Consider the following 20974-nt stretch of genomic DNA (forward strand, 5'->3'; position numbering starts at 1 on the left):
GTGTGCAGTGGTACCGTACGATCCTGCATATTCAGAAGCTTTAAACCTGAACCATATTTGGGAACAAACAGTCTGGCCAGGAAAGAAATGTTAGATTTTGTGTCTGCGGGCTGTGTGGGTGCCCTGGGCGAGTGGCTGTGTGCCTGCCCGTGCACACCGGGGGCAGCTCCCGCCTCTTACCTACCAGTGGGCTTCCACTGGTATGGATTTTGGAAAACACACACGTATTAACAGGCACTGACGCAGACGGGATCCCCAGGAAGAAAAGTTGCTGCTGATGCTGCGAATGATGACAGCCCAGGTATTTGGTTGGTCTAAACCACTTCAAGGTTTGATGCTGCACAAATCAGCTTTGGCCCTTGCTTTCAGCACAGCCGAAGTTAATTCTCGTATCAAACTCCAGTTACCTAAGCCATGTTTTCCCGTCGGATGGGGCAACCTCAGAAACTTTCTCCTTTGGAGAAGACTCTCCTAATCTGCCATCCTTCATAGCCAAATGTTAAATACCAGCGGCACTCAGCAGAGCTGTGATTCCTGCTGGTTTACAGCAAGTAAAAAAGCCAGGTGTTTAGTTAACAGGAAGAGTACTCTGTATGCTTTACACTGGCTTCATCTCACTCAGATAATCCGACCCTCTCAAGCTGTTTATTTTGTTTTCCTACAATAGTGCAGTTGTCCAGGATTCTAGGTAAGATGGAAGCTATTGGAGGGGGGAAATAGGTTGCAATAGAGATGTGAGCTTTGTCCTTTCAAAGGGTTAAAACTGGAAAAAAAAGGAAAAAGAAAAAGAGAAGGAGAGGAAGAGAAAAAATAAAAGGTTAGTGTTTTCTGTACATTAAAGAGAGTATTCTGCTTTGAAACCGAATTGGTCACGCATTCTTCCTGTGTTTCCTGGCAAGGGCAGAGTGACTGCAGCACCTGCCTTCCCCGCACGCCTGTCCCGCTCCCTCGCCGCCCTCGCCCCGCTGGATCTGCCCCTTATTACCCCCTCACTTACAGGACCAAAGGAGCTTTGAGACCCTGCTTTTCCTTAGTTAGCTCCATATGAAATTCCTCCTGGAGTAGAGCTGGAATTTGTCAGCCTTTTTTTTTTCTTTCTTTTTTTTTTCCTGTCTTTTTATTTTCCTCTTTGCAGGACAAAACTGAGCAAAGGGTCTGGATAGAGTACAGTTTTTAAGGGAGAGGAATGGCCAGTGCTCTGTTTTTCCTCCAGCAAATGATATCAACATTTGTAAAAAAAAAATTAATGATAAGATACTTTCAAACCTTTTCCTTAAAAGTTCCACTAAAAAATTCTCTTCACCAGGTATTGTTTAACACTTTGGATTACCAGGTTTTCATGATTGTTCCTCGGATTTACCACCAGTTTTGGTTTCTCAGATCAGTCGTTACATCTGAGCAAAGAAATGTTGACAAAACAATTCAATTTCTCACTCAGGAGAGGAGCTTCCACTTAAAAATATATTTCACTGCTTTGGTCTCAAATTTAGGGAGGAAAAACAAGATGGTTAACATCAAATGTTTCTGTATATTGACTAAATGTCAGGAACATCTTTAAAAAGACAATTATTTTCTCCAAAATAAATATACAAAAGTCTTCCTTTTGGAAGTGGAAGTGTTTCATTTTCAGTGAAAGATTTTAAGAAGGCAGTTTCTAAAATAATTTCTGGAAAATGATTATTTATTTATGAAGCCTTCATGTTGCTTTATTCCCTTTCGAGGTCATGCTGAAGCACTTTATTGCGAGCGGAAGGCAGTAGGTGTTCCCCCCTTCCCTGCTACTCCTTGAGGACAATTTTAGGGGAAGCAGCATGGGAGATGGCTGAGGGGACACGGATGGCATGGCACAAGGATTTCAAGAACACAACCCCCAGTCTGACCCAGCGTGGTGTGCCCGTGCCATGCGGGTGCCCCGGCACGCCAGGCGGGCTGAGAACCGGGGGGCTCTGAGCAACGACGCCAGCGCAGACAGAGAAAACGACTCCCCGCCAAAGCAAGCTGGGCTGACCATGCCCCGTTCCCAACCCCTGCTAAAGACACTATCAGCTTTCCTTCATTGCAACAAGGCAAGATTAGCCCATCTCCTAGCGGAGGAGGGTGAGGTTGTGGGTGGTTATGGACGACTTGTGGAAACAGAAAATACGTGCTGTTCTGTTTGAAGGACAAAACCGGTTTTGGTTTCAATGGTCATGTAAAACTGAAAGGAAAGAAACCAGGAGAAGGCTCTGACCACATTAGTATTGATGGCACATTTTCATTTTGCCTTTTCATCTTCTAAAGTAAAACTAAAGGACATTTTGAAGTGTGGAAAATCCAACTGTTTCACTTAAGTAAGTCAGAAATTAAGCTGACTGCTGGAAGAAATGTCTATGGAGAGTGTGGTCAAATAAGACAATTTGGAGGGTGATGAATCAATATTTCTAAAAAAATATGTGAAAAGACCATTTTTTCCTTTTCTGGTGTTATAAGTGTGACCTGTTAGGGCTCTTAAAATGCTTTCGACACTGTTGGCTGAGAAGGACTGGAGAGGTTTGCTCTGTGTCTCACGAGGAGAGGGCTGAAGGCTTTCAACTGCTTGTTTGCCAGGAGAAATAGAGAACAGAAAGCTGGCTGCAGGTGGATCCTATTAACCCTGTAATAACTGTGTCAAGGAGCAGCAATCCTAAAAATTTTGAAAATATTTACCCTGAGTTTTTCCATTTTGCGCTGAGTACGTGTGCCACAGCTGTGTCTCCTGGGTAGTGTAAGCAGCTTAGAAGAGAGATTATTGCTACACCCAGGTGCCACATCCTCTTCTGCCACTAAATTGCCAGGTCTCTGGAAGGCTCATACCAGATTGAAACAAAATCAAAGTGTTAAATCGTTAATTTAAACCCCAGAATATGTCGCTTAAGAGAAGAGTGTGCCTGCGTTGTCCTCGGGAACATGCATCTTTGGGGCTCACCTCTGGCCTTTTATCTGCATGTATGTTCTTGCCTGGGTTTTTGAGTGAGCGCACACACCCCACCAACCCCACCAATGTTATCTGAGTTTTGTACGCTGGAGGGGCACTTTCTCTGATGAGATCCAGTTGTGTCCGTTTTGGTGCTGCCAAGCCTTTGGCAATCTGTTTAGATTAAGGAAAGGTGCTCCTTGTAACCAAATCCTCTCTCCTGGGGGTAATCCATTCTCCACCTCCAGACCCATCCCCAGGAACACACCAGGCTGAAAGATAGGCAGTTCTTAAACAATTTCGTCCTTGCTGCTCAGATTGATATCTGCGAACAGATGTTAATTATAAGGAAAGCAATAGTTGAAATGCAGATGGCATAGAAAATGTCTGTGTAGACTCAGTCTCTGTTGCTTTTTATAATACTCAGTGCTGTTTTCTCTGAACGGCTGGGTCTGTAGGAACACACTGCCAGCTCTTCAACAGAACACCCCTACCCCCTTGTGGCATAATGGCATTTCTGGAATGGAAATAAACCTGCACGAAAATTGCTTTCTCTGGTTATCAAAAGCACCCTAAGCAGGTGATGAAGCAACCCCGGAGAGCTGTTCCCTTCCTGCTTACGCTGAGCTCTCTGCGGCTCAGCCCGACCGTTCATGCAGTGTCCTACAGTGAGCGCCCAGACCTTTGCTAAAGAAATCGAACCAAGAAAAACAACAGACAGAGGCTGAAGAGCTGGTATGTTTCGGCTTGTTTTCACTTGTTTGTTTTCCTTTCTGTTGCCTTTTAACTGTCAATCATTGCTACTGAACCAGCTCAGCTTTTGCCCATGTATTATGCAGAGGGTTATGGTGCATCATGGTTCCAGGGCATGGCATGTGGTGGAAGGTTGGTTGGGTGATATTTTCACACACAGCAAGGTCGCAGTGAGCAATAAAAGTCATCTCAAACAGATTTTAGCACAGATGCCAAAACTGGCCAGATTACAATTCTCCTTCCTTTATTCAACAGGAAAGGTCCTTTATCTGCTTGGAAGCGAAGCAGGACTGTTACTTCAGTGATAGTTACATCAATAGGATAAACACTGCGGAGTAAAGATGTTATTAAGCATGAGCAGATAGCTTAAAATCTGACCACATATTTTCATTATCAGTCATTCCTTAACTGTATATATTGAAGAAAGAAACCCTTGAAGGGAATGTTTCTTAGCTTAAAACCAGTTAGATCTGTTTTTTCTTGTATCCACACAAAGGGCTGAGTATCTCCAGTATCAAGACTGGACTTTCAACAGTGACAATTTAAGACACCTTAATGCCCTATTTCTGATTTGACAGAGGTCAGTTTTGAGTTTCAGAACAGTATAAATCCGTATTTCATCAGTTAGAGGGGGAGCTGTGGATGAGTCCTCTGAACTTTTTTTGAAATGGTGGCCCAAAGATCTCTAACTGAGATCAACTGCTCACCTACAATGTTCCCTTAGCAAAGAAATGGAGTCTTCTGTCTATTTCTTATTTTATGGGGGTTTAAATTTTTTTTAAACCCTCATAAAGCATTACCCAATATGAATTTGGTACTGGTGAGAACCTGGAAGTAATCTCTGATGTTAATTAATTACTAATCTCAGCAGCTCTGGTTCCTTTCCAGACTTTTGCTACACATAGAATCATAGAATCACAGAATGGTTTGAGTTGGAAGGGACCTCAAAGCCCATCCAGTCCCACCCCTGCCATGGGCAGGGACACCTCCCACTGGATCAGGGGCTCAGAGCCCCATCCAACCTGGCCTGGAACCCCTCCAGGGATGGGGCAGCACAGCTCCCCTGGGCAGCCTGGGCCAGGGCCTCCCCACCCTCACAGGAAAATATTTCTTCTGAGGATATCATCTCAATATCTCCTCTTCCAACCTAAAACAATAAAAAAACAGCTTAAAACCATTTAAAACCATACGTGATCTGTGTCTTTCAAAATCTTCCTGTCCAAAGCATCATGAAAACTCAGTTGTACTTTATAAGAGTCAATTGTTCGGCTTTTTCATTTGCAGATAAAGACTGAGGACTTAATTTTTATATGGGCTACCCTCAAGGCTCAGAAACTGGAAGGCAAACGAAAGCATAGTGTACGCCTTTATTCAGGATCATGTTTGCTAAAACAATCTCATACTTTTTGAGGCTTGACTTGTAAGAGCTTAAGCTCCAAGGTACTGCAGTCTCCTGCCAACCTTAAGCCCTTCTTTCAAGGAGGAGGATGGGTTTGTGCTGCATCTGTTTGTTCGAGTAGCAGCAGCTGCAAATGCAGTGCTCTGCCCTAACGCACACAGCTTGCAGGAGCTGATGCCAACAGAAACTTTGGCTTCTTCAGCTTTCTTTTGTAAATGCCCAAGAGTTAAGTATAAATGTAGGTCTTACTGGGAACAGGAATGACCTCCTATTTTCACAGAATAAAGAATATATCAAAACATTAGCTGAGACTTTTTGCTTTCCTGTTGTATTAACTAACCATGACTGTAATTTCTGGTCATTTTTAATTGTGCGATTAAAGCATTAGCTAGATTTTTACTTTATTTATAAATATTATATTTATTTTTAATATAAATATTATATTTCTGTATATTTATGAATTACCCAAAGATCATCCCATTTTTCCTTCTGAAAAACTACCTGAAATTCGGATTAGAGAAAAAACAGATTTTCTGCTTATGCATGTTATGTTGGGTTTGAAGTTTAGACCAGTAAATGCTGGTTTTTTCCCCAAATATGTATAAAATCACAGATAGCCATTGGAGTGGTCTGATACCATTCCCAGTCTCACGTACTCCACGCGTCTCGATGTACACCTGCACCATGCAGAGACTATTCTCTTTCTGGAGGGGGGAAGCAATCACACAGTTTTGGAGCCTGCACCTCATGGAAGCAGGAATCTAGGGTTTCCATGTCAGGACAAAACTGGGATATCATTCTCACTGGTCATTCTTTCATTTCTGGGTGGCTGAAGTAGTTTTCTGGACTCTGCATAAGTCCCGTCAGACACATTGCACTGAGAGAATGCTGTCAGCACTGTCATATCCTGACCCTGAAGAAGAAGCTGCTCTTATTTTCAGATTAAACAAGACAGCAGGAAAGAGAGAAGATAAACCACTGAAAGTTCTTGTTCTTCTTCTTTTCATGTGCGCATAAATAAAAACAACAGTCTCCTGAATGGGACATTAACAGATAATGTTCTATCAGAGATGCTTCGAAGCACAAGCTGTAGCATTTATTGCTCAAAAAGTCTCTTTTAAATTGTGTCACTCTCTGTGTTAAACCATGCATTTGCTTTCTTGCCTAGACCTATACCTTATCTGTGTTGGTTTGAGAGGCGTGAAGAGTCTAAGTGCACAAAAATCATTTAAGCATATTTCTGGTTTCCTTCCCCACACCATCCTCCTCTCTAAATTGGAGACATATGGATTTGATGGGCGGACGGTAAGGTGGATAAGAAACTGGTTGGATGGTAGTATTCAGAATGCAAGGGTCAATGGCTCAAAGTCCAGATGGAGATCCATGACAAGTGGTGTCCCTCAGGGGTCCATACTGGGACCGATGTTGTTTAATATCTTTATCCATGTTATTGACAGCGAGATCAAGGGCACCCTCAGCAGGTTTGCAGATGACACCAAGCTGAGTGGTGTAGTTGCCACAGCGGAAGGACGGGATGTCATCCAGAGGGACCTGGACAGGCTGAAGAAGTGAGGCTATGAGAACCTCATGAGGTTCAACAAGGTCAAGTGTAAGGTCCTGCACCTGGGTTGGGGCAATCCGTGTTTTCACTACATGATACTATGATATCACTACTATTTTTCTGCTGTTCACTGCTTGGCATCTGAGCAGCCAAAATGGGTACCAGAGCCACATGCTTGCAGCTTAGATGGACAATCTGATTTCTTAAATGGCCAATGAGTTGTTAGAAGGCATAGACTAAAGTCTGGCTATGCTATTCTTTAAATCCTTATGAGGCAGAAGCCTACAAGAATTTCCTTTGAAGTAGTCACAGGAATGTTCACATCAGTTATTTTGACATGTAAATAGCACCTCTCGTTCCTCTTCATTCCCTGTGTAACCCATAGCTGTGCAGTCTAGGGTTGTGGAGTTGTCATTTTGACTGATTGAACCCCACTGGGTGAAAGAGCCATGAGAAGAGGCACAAAGAGGTTTTAGACAGTGCTCTCACCCACTCATTTCTTGGGAAGGCTCTACTACTGTTTGTACAATCAGTGTTATTCTGGCAAAGGATTTAATGTGTTAAATGAGTGTGAGCTGCTCATGGCAGGGTCTCGCCTTCACCATACGTTGCTCAATGCGCAGTGTAATGGATCCCAGTCTTGGCCCAGGCTTCAGACTCTGCCAAAACCCAAAAACCAGCATGAGATTCTTGGCACTTACAGTTAAGAAGCCTCTGGTGTCTCTCATGAGTGGCATAAGAATTTAAACACTGGAACTCTGACCAAATTACAGCTGCTCATATAAACATCTCTCCACCTTCTGTGAGGTAGAAGAGTTGCCGTTTTTATCACTATCCTGAGTACTGCTCTTCCTGGCCAAGCCTTGAAGAGAAATCCCCTGGGGCTCTCACGTCAGCCGTTCAGTAGAAAACAAGAGCAAACAAACACAAAAAAGTCTGGGAGGCTTGAAAACCTTTTCAGGGCATTAACCAGCTCCCAGCTCACTTAGCCTTAGTCAACCACTGAGGCACAGCAATGAGAAAGAGTGTGTATGGAAAGCGTTATTCACATAGCACCACTTATTTATATGTATATGTGATATCCAGAATCAGAATAAAAGCTAACATGGGCTCTAAGCCATCAAGCTGGTGGTAGGAAAGATAGGATTGAGAGGAGATGCAGGAGAAAGCAAAGTATGGATGTTGAAGGGGGAAGCACGGAAACAGGGAGAAAGCGTGGCAAGGCGGAAAAAAATCTGCAAGGTCTGCAAAACCGAGCAAATAATAAGTTGACAAATGAGGATCAAACAGCAATAGTTCAAAAAAGGAAAGAGTACAGGGCAGAAAAGGCAGCAGCACTGCTAAGGTATTGAGTTAAGGGCATGGGGGTAGGAGATGGTGGAAAGTGGGAGCAGGTTAGGTTCAGGAATGCAAAGGGAGAGGTGCAGGTGCAGAGAAAGCAGAAAGGTCTGGGGAAGAAGAATAGTTCATAACAGTTCATGAAAGACAAGGAAGAATAAAGATAAAGCTAAAGAGGTAGCAGCAATGAGGCTTCCTTTGGGAAAGATAGAACTCCTCGTGCCGGCTTATCACAGTTTCTTCTCTCCTCTAAAAACTCCAGTTTAGTCCACAGTTGGGTAACAGCTACCAGAGGAGACAGATTTTAGGGTTATCCAGAGTGTCATAATTATAATCTTCGCAGAATCAGAGCTGTGTCTTCAAGCAAAATAATATCCAAATCATTTCTCAAATTCAAACATGATGGTAGGGATGGCAAAAATCTCAGGGGGAACCAAGGCTGAGCGTCTAAAATCAAGCCCAGCTGAAATTAGACTAGGTGATCATCACAGATCCCTTCCAACTGAACTATTTTTATCTGTCCTGTTCTGTTCTATTCTGAGTAAAATATGTGATTACAGTATTAATCACATTGTGTGTTTTTCTTTAAAAACAAATAAACAGGTGCTTTCTTTTGTTTAAAATAGATCTGCAAAGGGGAAAAAATAGTCAAGATGAGTGTACTCAGAGAAGGCGAAGAAGGAGGGCAGTGCAACGCACGCGGTATCAGAAATATGAATGTGCTAATCAGAGTAAGGCAAAGGGGCAGCAACAACGCTGAGGTGGCAATACAAAAAGTGTTTTAAAGGATTCAGGAAGGGATGTGTTGCTCAGCAAGACTTTTAACGTGTGTTAAGAAGTGCAAAGCTTCATCATATGTCTGCGCGCAGCAATGTGCCTCACATAGCTCACTCACACTCAAGTTAAAGCAAATTGGATTGGAAGAGTTGGAAAGCATGCCACTGTAACTAATTAAGAGAATGGAAACTCCGACACGTGAAGGGATAAGAGGAGCAGGACTCTATTAGTTTTACACAGAAGGCTTTGAAGGAATAAGTTTACAGAAGAGAGAAGAGAATAAGCAGACAGAAGGGAGAAAATATTTTTAAACAAATGGACAAATCTGGTAAAGAACAACTGCTTACAAACAACCGAGCAGTAATTTTAGGCTGGAAATTAGGTTTCCAGCCACCAAAGAAATGAAACTCTGGACCAGCACTTCAGTAAGACCACCAGGACATGACATATTTAGCTAGTTTAAAGGTAGGTCTTGATAAAAAAGGTATCATATGATATGCTTGTCTGTGTTAAAGCGTGACCTACCCTCAGTGATCCAAGCAATCCATTTCAACCCTATGTTCTTCTCACGTACACTTTTTTCCTGCTCTGACAGACAAAATAGCAGCTTGTGAATACCTATAATTTTATCAAAAGGAACTGAATGCAGTAAGTCAAAGGAATCGAATGCATAAGTCAAAATTGCCCTGAGGTGGTTTTAACTTGAGCAAGTAACTTTTGAAGGGCCCAGCTCTTGTGGCTGTAGAATTCTTGCTGACATCCTTAGGAGGCCCATGTGTGGACATATTGCTGATTATGAAGTGGGAATTGGCAGGATGGATCAGAGAGGAGAACATAGCCCTCAGCAAATCTCTTTGCATCTTGCTGACCTTGGCAAATGTACAGCTATTTATCCCAAGTAAGATAAGATGCTTTTAAACTGTCTTCTCCAGTAAATAAGGCACAAAGATGGGAACATGTCTTCAGAGGCTTTCAATCTCCTCATTGCTTGCACATATTTATAGACTATTTTCATTTAAGACTGCACAGAAAATGAAAAACTGGATTATATTCTTGGCTCTGGGTGGCCTTGGGTAAGATGTTTTATGATGTAAAGGGTAGAAAGGGCAACCAGGGTCAGTGCTCTGCTAGCTCTTTGACAAGGGAGAACTAGTGATGAGTAAGACCATAGATGGTAGTCTGGACAGCAGTGAGAGCAAAGCTGCAGGACCTGGAGGAAGGCTTGGGAAGGTGGGTGTGAACAGTGGGCTTCTGGAGAGCAGACTAGGTCAGTGGAAACTGCCATGTGGACACCCCTGAAAGTGGTCAGGAAAGGGGCAGATGCTGCAGAGAGCTGAGATGCTTTCAGAGAACACTTACTGGAGAGCTCTGGAATAAATGCTGTTTGTGCAGACAGAGCGAAAGCTTCAAGCAGGTCTGCTTAGTTAATCAAGGAGCTTCTTGATGAACAAAAAAGTCTGAAAGGGAACATATACGAAGTGAAAATAAGAGAAACAAAGGAGGAGCATAAAAGCTTTGCTTGGGCTCTGAAAGAAGAAGACCAACGACTAGCTGGAATTGAAACAGAGAAAAATAGCAGCAAGAAGAGAATCCATAGGTCTGCCAGTAGGAAGTTCAAGGAAAACGCAAGCCCACTGCTGGATGCAGGGGACGACCTAATCATCAGCGGTGTGGAAAAGACTAAAGTGCACAATGCCTTTTCTGTGTCAGTTTTCACAAGTAAAGCCCATTCCAGGACCTCTGTGTGTGTTGGCACAGCTCGGTGGGGAGAAGGGCAGCCGAGAATGAAGAAGGAACAGACAAGGTATTACTTGGGGAACCTCGATGCTATCAGATCTACTAGACCTGACAGGACACATTTGAGGATGTGGTTAGTGGATGTGGGTGGATGAGGCCTCTATCCTTTATGAAAACTTGTAGCTATCGAGAGGAGTTGGTGGTGACTGGTAAAGGCTAATGCTTTTCCATTCTCCAAGAGAGGCAAAAGTTGGAGCTGAAGAACTATGAGCCAGTCAGGCCTGTAGTTTCTGGTAAGGTCATTAGTGTGTCCAAACCATTTCCAAATACATAAAGGACAAGAAGGTATTCAGAATAGTCAACCAGAAGGCGAGACACTGGACCTTCAGACATCCTTTCCAATCATCTTTGCTATGATACTGGGACCCCTGTGCCACAATTGCCATGTCCCTAAAACAGTGATAAAGACGTTGATCTTTGGGAAGTAGTTCAACAGCCACAAATGGGCAAAGACAAGTGGAATAGTTTAACAGCAAAATAACCAGTTACACTTATCAGTACAGTTAAACTCAGCCATATTCTGATGCAATATAGATCTGTGTTTCTTTATCATAAGTCATATTTTTAATGAGTGTGTTTCAGGCTGAAACTTGGACATTTGAGTTTTAAGGCTGGGAAACATGATATTTTTACAATTTTGGAAATATAAATTGCAGGCAATTTTAAATAGGAAATTTACCCAAAATTCCAAAATAACAGCAATTTAAAGAGGTCAATCCTAGATTTCCTTCACAGTCAGTAAAGAAAGGTATTCTGCTAGAGCGTGTGATTCTTCTGACCTATTTTAGGCTTCTTCCCTAAGCTGAGATGGATCACTTCTACTGATGCCAATTGCCTTACAAGAACTATAAAAGGAGTCAGGGGTGATCACCTCATGTGGAGAAGCCTACATTTAACTGGGTACATTGCACCCAAACAGAAACATTCTTATTAATTAAATAATTAAACATTAATAATATATATTTTCATTTGACCATCATATACAGCAAAGTATGTTGAGTTTTATAGGATAGAGTTCCTGACATTTGCATCGTGACCCTCTGTATCCTGGCCATTGTCCTGGTCCAAGAGCATTAAAGTGTGCAGCCACTGAGATTTGGGGATGACTCAAGCAATCGCTATCCACCATCCTCACACGTTGAAGGAAAATAGGAATATTGGGAGAGCCATGCTGACCTTACTTTGGGCAAAGGGTTGGGTTAGATGACTTCCAGAGATCCTTTCCAGTCTAAATTATTCATTATTCTATGATCCTCTGATAAGCCTTCACGAATTTGGGTTCATTTGTTTAGAGGTTTTTTCATAATTTATAAATGACTTCTGCATTGTGATTCGGTTTTATGAAAAATAAACAAAATACAATACAAACAAACCAAAGAAGCACAACTTTCTGTTTATTTTAAATTTGCTGCCTGCTCACTTCATTTCTCTCATTCTCTCTGAGCTTTCTGCTACTCCCGGTCAGTGTGAGTCAGGTCCCACAGTACACAGAACTGTTGCTGGCCTAGGCTCTTACAAGGAAAGTGAACCGCAAATAGTTTTCCTAACCAAGAAAAATATTTATCTTTCTGAACTTTTTTTTTTTTTTGCACTGCATTCACAGAAAAGGGAAAAATCTCAACCACAGCAAGAACAGCAAGAACAAAATAAAAAATAATCCTCCAAAACTAGCTTAGATCAGCGAGAGTAAAATGGATCATAGAACCATAGAACGGCTTGGGTTGGAAGGGACCTTAAAGATTACCCGGTTCCAGCCCCCACCCGCTACCCCCCCACCTCAGTCCTTTAATTCATTTTCACTTTTTCTTTTACAGCATACATGATTGTTCTAATGGATGTTTTGAAATGAAACCTAGAATTTTGCTTTAAAGGACTTTGAAACAGGAGGAACTGGCAATTAGAAAACTGGAATTGACAGTATTTGGAAGTGGAAACTTTGTCAAAAGCAAAATGATCTTATATTAAGGAATTTGCACTATATAATGGAGGAAAAAAAATGCCCAGAAATTGCCAGTCAGCTCTAGTTGTTAGGTATAAAAAATGCAGCACCCTTCACTAATAGATTGCTTCCTGCTAAAGTCTCCGTGCAGTTTAGATTAACTTTGCTGTGCAGAAAATCTATTTTAAAAAAATACCTAAAAAAAAAAAAAATTAATTAATTGTCTTATGCAATCAAAAATGGAGGAATCAAGTCCTTAATGGAGCTCTTTACTACACCGAGGAAAGTCTCCTGGAGAAGCAGAGAGTGACTGAGCTGGGAGCTCCGCAGCAGCCAGCTACCGAGAAACCAAATTAGCACTAATTATCTTACAGCTTGCTGTTGTGCGAGCAGTGTGACTGCACCAAAGGGACGAGGGGGCCGTGTCACTACGTGTCACGGTTCTGACACGTTTACAGATCATTACCCAACGCTAATGTCACCTCGCAGGGTGCAGGGCTGGGGGAACAAGGGGGTCCCTGAACATCACTCAGCTATGTGTGATCTGTGAGTGTAAATTGCTTATCGGCTCCCGACGGGAACGAGATCCAAGCTGAGCTCTGTCAGCCAGGCTGGAAATTAACAGCAAGAAGTTGAGCACTTTGCAGAAGTGGCATTTAAATCTAAACACAGCTGGGGGATGAAGGGGTAAAAGAGGGGTAGGATTCAGTAAACACTTGCTGACTTCGCACATCAGCGACCAAGTTGGGTGGGGTGGCCTGTTGGACCATGACAGCTCAGAAACATTGATTTCTTTAGGCAAAACTGGGTGCCCCTCTTCCATCCATCCTTGACTTGCAAACCCATTTGACACAGTAGATATCTGCACCTCGATCATCTGGAAACAAACAGGGAAGGATGAGCTCCTGCTCCTGACTCCACACACACCCACCTCCTCAGGACTAGGGCACCCAAACCCTGTTGCTGGACACAAAACAGGAGGATGGGAGGTGGCCCCTCCTGAAGACTCCACCGCCGCTTCAGGTGTCTTGATAGCCCTGTCTGAAAAACAGTCTCAATTCAGTTTCAATCACTCGTAATTATTTACATGGATTCAGATCGAGCTTGCGATAACAAAACAACTCTCGCCCTCCTCCTCACATTTGCTTTCTTTGCTTGCCGGCCTTCCACACAGAATTGCATTTCAACAGTTTTAGTTTTTTCACTTCTATAGCTTAAGCACACCATATTCATGGTCAGAATGAAGTCACAATAACCATGGTTTTAAAAGTTCGAAAAGGGAGTGGTAAAAATAACACTACCTTGATTTTCCATTCCCCGCACCTGATTTATCAGTTTGTCACTCCTTATGTAAAAGAACAGATTGTTGAAGATCTTATTGAAGGCTAATGAATGATTAATAGCAGGAATAAGCGCACCACGGATGTGAGTCTTCTGATCTATAAATGGCTATAAGAACACGAATAGAGGATATTGGGATGGTATTCCCATTATTTAGCCACTGGGCATAGCAAAAATGGGTTCGTCTTTAATAAAGGTGATCTATTAATTAGCAGTAAACTTTTACAAAGGATGTGTCTTTGGCATGAAGGTATCTCTATGAAAACCCAAGCAGTTGCCTTCTAGAATCCTCTGACAAAACAAGGGGATATTTCTCCCAACTGCTGCCACAGTTGTGGATAACAATTTTTATTTCCAGCAGCAAGAAAATCATTTCAGTGCTTTGGCTCTCGGCCAAGACTGTCAGCAATAACAGCAACTATTTTTTTTTAAAGCTATATTTTTGTTAAATAACTTTCCAGGAGATGACTGCTAGATTTTAAGGGGCTGATGGCTCCAAGCTGCCAACTTACTTTTAAAGTTCCTTAATAACTAGTGCTTTGCTCGAGGCTGTTATCCAATTAACAGGAATTTATACTGAAGGTTTGCTAGGTAATGACTCTGCTCGTGGCCAATATGTGGTATTGAACCTTCGACCTTTAGACCTAAGGGCATAAATAGATAAAACTTCAGGTTTTGATACCAAAAGGTTGACCAAGAATGCCCAATCTAGGAGTGTATATTCCCCACAAATTCAGTGGAGATGGTCAGATGCCTCCAAATGGCACCCCAGAAAGCACAGGTACTCAGTGATGGAAATGCTAACAGCAGATGAAGGCATGTCCTTCTCCAGAGATTACAGGCCAGTCCAGGGCTGCAAGTTAGGTATCACCAACCTTTCTGATCCAGGAACTTTGTAGTCAAGGCAGAGACATTAATGAGCAAAGCTTGGTTTTGTCCTTGGGTGAGGAGACCACTCTGATCAACTTCAAATAGGCATTATTCAAACCACAACTCCTGGATGTGCTGTAGTCTGCGTGCTGCTGAGTAGTCTTTCAAGAGGATACAAATCGTCTCACCTATTGAAACTGGACCAAAGTACAGTCAAAAGACAGTGCATCGTCGATGAAGTTCACCTGCCTACAGCTGAGCTTGTTGTGGAGAACCATGTATCATCTGCTCAGAGGTGCAACACTTCTAGGGCTTCATCCGATTAATTTAAGTCATCTGAAGAAGAAAGAACTTATCCTGAGAAGCAGACACTTGTTTACAATGACTATAAATATTGTCCAGGCAACTCGTTGAAATTCAGATATCTTCTCTAAAGTTAGATGTGACGATGCTCACATACGCTGCGTTAGTTAGTCCTGAGACCACAAATAATTTGTGGGGGAGAGCTAAAGGGTCGTCCCCACAGGCTGAATTCTCTGACTATTGCCCGATAGTCTGGTGCTGATTGTGGGTGCCAGCCATAAATCACTAAGGCAGCCTTAAGCTACTACACAAGTTCATTTCTCTAGTGCTGCTGATTCAGGGTTTGACAGTGAATGGAGACTATCTGGCTATTTTTTTAGCTCTGGGAGATCCACAACTACAAGAGAAAATCATGGCTCAGGAAACAAGCTTGCAAACAGAAATCTCAAAATTAACCCCCATCCCAATTCTCAGGAAGATTTTCAAATGAGATTTCATTTTCGCTGATCTCAAAGGTCTTTTCCAGCCTAGTGATTCTATGATTCGTCAGTTTGATTTAAATGAGTGCTTTATATAGATAACACATGCTACTTATTATGTGTCTGTGCACTTGCTCACACGTGCAAGTATGCATCTGTCAGTGTTAAAAGCATAAAAATTGTGTATGTATGTGTATATATATACATGAGGTCAGAACAATCTTTTTCATTTATGCCAAAACAGGTCCGAGCACACAGGGTTTCAGGCCGTGAGCTCCTACATGTCATCACAGTAAAATTATTAAATACTGGCAATGACTGAGTCTTCCAGAGAGTTGAACAGTGCTAATCTCAGAACCTGCTTTTATATAAACATTCAAAGTAATGTTGGGGCTTATCCTTTATACACACGCAAGGATTTCTTTCAATTCAGCTTTCTCTTGTAACTGGCTGCCTCTCCACGTTCTTGCCTACCTGTCTTTGAGATGTTTGATTTGTTTTTTTCCTTCTCTTCTCTTAATCAAAATTAGAAAAAGATACTGTCTGCCTGTTAAAAAAAGAGGGGTTTGGCTAAAAATAGTTCCCCAAGCCAGGATATATTACAGCAAACTGCTTCTGCCTCTGGATGTTCGTGGAGTTTCCTTTGTTGTCTTCTCTGATTGTTTCATTTATATGGCAGGTTAGACAACAGCAGACTCCTGTTATTGCCTTTTCTCAGCGGTGAATTTTTATTTATTTATTTTTTTAAAGCTTGGAGCCCCTGAGGACAGTCACTCCCTTCCCACAGCTGGTAACAGGAGGAGGGGTTCTGTGTGTTGGATACTTAGAGCTGAGAGCTGACTGGTGAGGAGATTAACAGCAATGCTATTAAGTGGGATGCACTGTCTCCGTTTTTAAATTGCCTGGGCCTTTAATAAAAGAAGGAAAGAGAGGGGAAGGGAGACAGTCTTAGCAGTATAACATCTTCTGTACGTTCACAATCCATTTTACCAGATGCTAAATTACTTTCTTTCCCTTCTCCCTCCCCACGCCCACCCGGCTCTCTGCGCCTGGTGCCTAACGCAGCGCCTCGTGGCTTGGAGAGGAGCCCTTGCATCACGCCCCAGAGGTGCTCTGAGCTGGGAAGGTTAGTGACCCAGGCTCCTGCAGCAGAGGCTGCCTACGAGGATCCAAATTTCTCAGTCCCTGGGCTATTTTAGAAAGTTTTTTTCCAGGAAACTTTACATCATTAGCTGCTTTCTGGCCTAAGCGTTAGTCTTGTGGCTACTGCTGTCAGAGAAGGAAATGAGGGTGAGCAGATCTCTAAGACAAAAAGAAGGAATCTGAGAGGCTGAACTTTCTCAGGACAGTCAAACAGATTACTCAGGAATATACATGGGAAGCTGGTCCCCAGGACTGGCATTAGAATATGGAAGGGATCGGAAAAGCTGACTTTTCTCTTACTGTGCATGGAGTGGTTATCTGTGCCCCTGAACACTTGGCTGCATTCTCCTCTCTTCTGAATCCCCCGTGTGCCTTTATGCACATGGCATTCTGACGCTTATACACTGGGTTTAAGTTGGTCAGATGCCCAGAAACCAGAACTCCCAGTGTTAATGAAATTTGGGAAAGGAGGAGCTGTTTTCTGCTCTCCCACAGGCTTTCTGACTGAATTTAGAATTCAAATAGCATTACATGTCCAACTCGCATCTGGTTAAAGGACATTTCTATGTTTTAAACACTGGAATAACCTGAAGAATCTCGGGCTGCATCGATATCAAGCAGTCCCTGAGCTCCTGTGCACTGGGCCTCCGTCAGTCGTATCGCTGAATCGCCCAGCTGCGCCCCCCGAACGCTCGGGCCTGGCTCAGGGGCCACCACAGACCCGGCTCCATGCCTACAGCGCACTGCAGTCGTGGTCATCTTCCACCACTTCGAATTCTCTGCACCTACATTATTGCCTGTAAAGTTAAAGCTGTTACAACACGGATATCTACTGACTTCTACGAGGTCGCCCAGGTGGAGCCGGCAGTGAAGCTCAGATACCTGCAGCGAGAATTTAGGAACAAGAATTTGCCTGGCACAGACTTTGAGGTGAATGTGAAAACCCAGGTCAGATCTAACACCAACCGCCCCTCCTCTGTGTGAGCATTAGAAGCAAAAATCAAACTTAATTAGACTTAATAATGCAAAAGTAATCCATAAAGCAATTTTGCTCATACTTTTCATCCTCTAATGCTGTCCAGATCTGGAAATCTTGCTTTACTGACCACCACCACACACAGGTTTTCAAGTGCCATGTTTCCAAGCCAAGAACTAAACGTTTGATTGTATTTCAGATGCCCAGGACTGGAATTGCTGCTTTTCTGCCTACTGTCAATTAACACTTAGCATCAATAAAGTTTCAGCACAGTCACTAGCAAGGATCCTGAGCATCTATTTGGCCATCTACAGGACAGGAAGGGGGGATTCACTGCTTAACCTACTGCAAAAATTTAGTGTACCATTTCTTTCTCTTGGGGAATGGAATAAACTAAATCATACTTTAAAAATGTCAGAGCTGTTAAACAATATTTTCTATATAAAATCTATATTTTTGAAAGAAGGACATAGATTTTTCCTGGCGTTACTCCATTTCAGAATGTTTCCACCCTGAAAATTTGAATGAAAAGTACATTTATTTTGCTTTCCTCATCTTTGTTAATGACAGTTGGAAGATGGAAAGAGAGACTCCCTATACTTATTTATATACTGACATTGGCCCACAGAAGCAAAAATAATAAACAATCCAACAACCCAGGATTTCTGAAGAGGAAATTTCAAAGGGGGTTATTCCTACAGAAACCCATTTCTCTTTTCTCGTTGGCTTTACTACAAACCAAAGTGCAGTCACACCCCAGCCCTGCAAGTACTGACACATACGCCCGGTTTCAGAAAGGATGGGGATCTTATGTCTTGAAAGGGGTGACTCTCAGGCGTGCAATAAAGCACTTTCAAGAGTCTGAGTGGGATCAAAAACCTGAGTAGTTCCATCCTGGCATCCTTTTAGGACCAAATTTCATCGTCTTCACTTCCATTTCCCAAGTGCTTTGCTCAGCAAGAAATATTGCAGGTATTCTAGTCAAGTCTAGTCTCACCACGGTGTAGTTGAAAGCTTTCCAGTACTCCTTCGTGCGATATGGATAACATCAATCCATTTTTGTTCCCTCAACACTCCTCAGCTGGAAGATGCCCGAGTGTGGGGTGTGCTTTGTTATGTAATTTTTCAGATGCTACACACGTGTGCACATGTGCGTACCTGCAGGTTTGAGCTGGAGAACATAGAACAGGGACCTGCACCGCTGGTTTGAAGGGAATAAAGTGAAGCTTATGCTGACCTTGGGTATCATTGGGAGTTTAATCCAGAGTCTGAGGCATGCACCCCTGCAGCTCTAGTTCTCATAAATATAAAAGCCAACCAAGGAACAAACAAAAGTTTTATGTAAGTGATAGTAGGAAGAGTTTGGTCACCAGGTTCAAACCCAGCCCACAGCTGCGCTGCACTGTTTTCACCCTGCTGGGCTGTGGCTTTGCTCAAAGAGGGGAACAGCAAGGAGCCTCACAGAAGATTTTGTAAAACACCACTGCAGTATCAAGGTTTGTCCAGTGAAATATTATCACAAACAGGCTGATTTACAGATACTTTGGTGACCTTAATTTCAGCATTTCCTACCTTGATGCCTCATTTCACAGCCCGTAAAGGTGATGTCTTTTGTCTCTTTTTGTTCTCCTCTGTGAAGAGGGGTTGGTATTCAGTGCCAATGTGACTGTGTATCTGTGACTACTTAGAAGAGAAAAAACAGCACTTAATTTTTAGAAAGAAGCCGGTTTTCTCCTGAATCTGGTCTCACATTTTCTGTAGAAATAAAAAGTGACTACTCAGCTGCCTGTTCTGGCACCAATGATCAACATAAACCATTTTGCTGCGTGGGTCTAGGTCCAGGAGGTGGATAATTGCCAAATTCTGTCCTGGGTCAAGCAGTAGCCTAAAGTCTAATGTCAGAGTCTAAGTGCTGGGCAGCACAGCCTTATCATGAGACTAAGTAGAGAGAAAGGTCTCAACACATGGGGAAACAGGGACCACCTAAGCCACTGAGTTCACTCCTGTAAAGCTACAGACAGCTACAAAGGGAACATAGGAAGTAAAATGATCTTCAAGGTGTACTTCCCGCTCAGCAGACATAAAGCACTTTACAGAAAGCCCATAAGGAACTATAACCTACAGAAAAAAAGCAGGAGACGGGTCACGGCTGGTGGCCTGCAGCGGCAGCTCTTCTCTTATCTGAGATTTCAAGTGACAGTGACCTTGAGGGGAAGTTGTCCCAGGAGCAGGGACATATACACGTGTGTACTCCCTCACAGAGGTGGCCACTTCTGGTGGCTTCATGGAGATCTGGGGCCTAAAACATCATCACATGAAGGTCTAAGGCGTAAGCATACAGTTCTGCTGCAGTTTGCTGGAATCTGGTGCGGGAAGATAAAATTCATACAGATCCCTGTGGAGTGCATTGCTGGCATTATGAAAAGAGATGAAAAATGTGGGGCCTTCTGGGAATTATCTGGGTGATATTTGCATCCCTCAAAGAAATATCTAAGCGTGGGTCCTGGTACCCTATGGTCAGTCTGTAATAAAGAGACGATCTCAACTCCCTGTGTGTCATGAGCTGCAGTTAAAACCACTACAGACACAAGCAGATCACTTCAGTCTCGGACAGTCCTGGGAAAGCAACCTAATGAAGCAATGTTGGCTTGGAAGGGGCAGGAGAGCCCTTTTTCCACCTCAGATGCAAAGACCGACAGAGAAAGGAAGACCTGCTGAGGTCTCCTAGCCAATCTCTAGGACACTTCTCTTTACATGGTAGTTGCAGGGATACCGCCCCTCAGCATCACCTTTTAGCCCTTCCCTCAATTACAACCTGGGCCATAATAGTACTGCAATAAGTTTCAACTTTAAAGCATCCCATCTTGCTACTGAAAAGATCAACAGCACAGCTTTAAAACATAAAGAGGCATAAGGAAAAGAGTCTCCCGATGTTGTCAGAGGACTCAGCAGGATCTGATGAAGCCCAGCCTGCTTTAAATGACAAAAGTTGGGGAGCTATCAGCCAGAAACACACTCCTCACACTGGCAGTCAGGTTCAAGCCTCTTTCCCCTTCCTCATTGCAAAGCCTTTATCCTCTTGCCAGAAGCCTGCCTGCAGGCAACATCCAGCTTTCTAATAAAGCAGCTCCTTTGTCAATGACAGTAATGATTATCTCCCACAGCTGCCCGTGGTGTCGCGTTTTTTAACACAATTTGGCCGCCTTTGGCCCCGGTTAGTTCTATTTAACGTACTGCAGGGGGTTCACTGTTTGATCTCTAATTGATATAATTGACTAGGAATAATCAGGGCAGCTTTATAGATTTTTATTGATAGCTAATTTTCCTTCATCTATTGTTTAATTTGATAAGACTATAACCTAATTT

The sequence above is a fragment of the Cuculus canorus genome, chromosome 3, assembly GCF_017976375.1.
Source record: "Cuculus canorus isolate bCucCan1 chromosome 3, bCucCan1.pri, whole genome shotgun sequence".
Taxonomy (NCBI): Eukaryota; Metazoa; Chordata; class Aves; order Cuculiformes; family Cuculidae; genus Cuculus; species Cuculus canorus.